Below are 3072 nucleotides of genomic sequence, written 5' to 3'. Positions count from 1 at the left end.
GATCCTGTCCTCAGATGGCTTCAGGGGAGGTACCTGAGAACTTTGACCAAGTTTGGAGGGAGGTACCTGCCCGGGTCCCTTCACTTCCCTTCGCTGATCAAGTTTGGAAAAACTTTTGGGCTAGCTCCAAACAGAGAACTGCTTGTCAATAGCAGCTGAAGACCCCTCCGCGGTAGGTCTCTCACAAGTTTGGCCCTACTTTGGAGGTAGCTGCATGCCTGCTAGCTACCATTGCTTCCTCCAGGGAAGCTTCTGGAAATGTTTGGCATTCTGCCTGAGAGAGGTTTAGCTCTGGGTACCAGCTGCAAAGCCCTTCAGGGTAGGGACAGCACAAGTTTGGCCAAGTTTAGAGGGAAGCGTATGCCTGGTAGCTACCCTTGCCTTCTCACCTCGGCATGCTTCTGCAAAAAATCTGGCTTCCTCCAGGAGAGATTTTCTCTTTGTGGGTCCTGAAGTCGCATCCCTCTAGGCTACATAACAGAGAATTTTGGCTAATTTGGAGGTTGGTACGTGCCCGGTAGCTACCTTTGCCTCCACCAGATTGTAGTTATGAGAACTTCTGTGTTACCTGTGTAAGTTCTGGCAAAAGCAGCATACCCGTATGGGGTATCTTTGTGAGTTTTGGCCAAACAGGGAAGTACATGCATGCCCAGTAGCTAGCCGTTCCTCCTCCCAGGCATACTTTGTGAAATTTTTTGGCCTCTTCCAGAGAGAGAGGGACTTGTGGATTCGGTCCGCAGACCCCTTCAGGCTACGTACCCAAGAACTTTGGCCAATTTAGGGGGGAGGTGCATGCCAAGAGGCTTCTCTTGCCTCTGGCTGATCTTGTTTGCCTAAACTTTGTGGCTAGCTCCAGATACAGATTTACTTTTGGATCCTGTCCTCAGATGGCTTCAGGGGAGGTACCTGAGAACTTTGACCAAGTTTGGAGGGAGGTACCTGCGCGGGTCCCTTCACTTCCCTTCGCTGATCATGTTTGGAAAAACTTTTGGGCTAGCTCCAAACAGAGAACTGCTTGTCAATAGCAGCTGAAGACCCCTCCGCGGTAGGTCTCTCACAAGTTTGGCCCTACTTTGGAGGTAGCTGCATGCCTGCTAGCTACCATTGCTTCCTCCAGGGAAGCTTCTGGAAATGTTTGGCATTCTGCCTGAGAGAGGTTTAGCTCTGGGTACCAGCTGCAAAGCCCTTCAGGGTAGGGACAGCACAAGTTTGGCCAAGTTTAGAGGGAAGCGTATGCCTGGTAGCTACCCTTGCCTTCTCACCTCGGCATGCTTCTGCAAAAAATCTGGCTTCCTCCAGGAGAGATTTTCTCTTTGTGGGTCCTAAAGTCGCATCCCTCTAGGCTACGTAACAGAGAATTTTGGCTAATTTGGAGGTTGGTACGTGCCCGGTAGCTACCTTTGCCTCCACCAGATTGTAGTTATGAGAACTTCTGTGTTACCTGTGTAAGTTCTGGCAAAAGCAGCATACCCGTATGGGGTATCTTTGTGAGTTTTGGCCAAACAGGGAAGTACATGCATGCCCAGTAGCTAGCCGTTCCTCCTCCCAGGCATACTTTGTGAAATTTTTTGGCCTCTTCCAGAGAGAGAGGGACTTGTGGATTCGGTTCGCAGACCCCTTCAGGCTACGTACCCAAGAACTTTGGCCAATTTAGGGGGGAGGTGCATGCCAAGAGGCTTCTCTTGCCTCTGGCTGATCTGGTTTGCCTAAACTTTGTGGCTAGCTCCAGATACAGATTTACTTTTGGATCCTGTCCTCAGATGGCTTCAGGGGAGGTACCTGAGAACTTTGACCAAGTTTGGAGGGAGGTACCTGCCCGGGTCCCTTCACTTCCCTTCGCTGATCATGTTTGGAAAAACTTTTGGGCTAGCTCCAAACAGAGAAGTGCTTGTCAATAGCAGCTGAAGACCCCTCCGCGGTAGGTCTCTCACAAGTTTGGCCCTACTTTGGAGGTAGCTGCATGCCTGCTAGCTACCATTGCTTCCTCCAGGGAAGCTTCTGGAAATGTTTGGCATTCTGCCTGAGAGAGGTTTAGCTCTGGGTACCAGCTGCAAAGCCCTTCAGGGTAGGGACAGCACAAGTTTGGCCAAGTTTAGAGGGAAGCGTATGCCTGGTAGCTACCCTTGCCTTCTCACCTCGGCATGCTTCTGCAAAAAATCTGGCTTCCTCCAGGAGAGATTTTCTCTTTGTGGGTCCTAAAGTCGCATCCCTCTAGGCTACGTAACAGAGAATTTTGGCTAATTTGGAGGTTGGTACGTGCCCGGTAGCTACCTTTGCCTCCACCAGATTGTAGTTATGAGAAATTCTGTGTTACCTGTGTAAGTTCTGGCAAAAGCAGCATACCCGTATGGGGTATCTTTGTGAGTTTTGGCCAAACAGGGAAGTACATGCATGCCCAGTAGCTAGCCGTTCCTCCTCCCAGGCATACTTTGTGAAATTTTTTGGCCTCTTCCAGAGAGAGAGGGACTTGTGGATTCGGTCCGCAGACCCCTTCAGGCTACGTACCCAAGAACTTTGGCCAATTTAGGGGGGAGGTGCATGCCAAGAGGCTTCTCTTGCCTCTGGCTGATCTTGTTTGCCTAAACTTTGTGGCTAGCTCCAGATACAGATTTACTTTTGGATCCTGTCCTCAGATGGCTTCAGGGGAGGTACCTGAGAACTTTGACCAAGTTTGGAGGGAGGTACCTGCCCGGGTCCCTTCACTTCCCTTCGCTGATCAAGTTTGGAAAAACTTTTGGGCTAGCTCCAAATAGAGAACTGCTTGTCAATAGCAGCTGAAGACCCCTCCGCGGTAGGTCTCTCACAAGTTTGGCCCTACTTTGGAGGTAGCTGCATGCCTGCTAGCTACCATTGCTTCCTCCAGGGAAGCTTCTGGAAATGTTTGGCATTCTGCCTGAGAGAGGTTTAGCTCTGGGTACCAGCTGCAAAGCCCTTCAGGGTAGGGACAGCACAAGTTTGGCCAAGTTTAGAGGGAAGCGTATGCCTGGTAGCTACCCTTGCCTTCTCACCTCGGCATGCTTCTGCAAAAAATCTGGCTTCCTCCAGGAGAGATTATCTCTTTGTGGGTCCTGA

General features: G+C 50.6%; 1 long non-coding RNA gene across 1 annotated transcript; it reads left to right on the top strand.

The window, feature by feature from the left end:
* Positions 1 to 458: 458 nt before the first annotated feature.
* Positions 459 to 2862, top strand: LOC121062874. Its single transcript, XR_005815713.1, has 2 exons — positions 459 to 1628; positions 1776 to 2862. It is a non-coding gene; the product is annotated as an uncharacterized LOC121062874 (long non-coding RNA).
* Positions 2863 to 3072: the final 210 nt, after the last annotated feature.

Source organism: Cygnus olor, assembly GCF_009769625.2.
Source record: "Cygnus olor isolate bCygOlo1 chromosome Z unlocalized genomic scaffold, bCygOlo1.pri.v2 SUPER_ZA, whole genome shotgun sequence".
In the NCBI taxonomy this organism is placed as follows: Eukaryota; Metazoa; Chordata; class Aves; order Anseriformes; family Anatidae; genus Cygnus; species Cygnus olor.
Note: the sequence above shows the minus strand (reverse complement) of the source record. Positions and strands in the feature narration are given on the sequence as shown.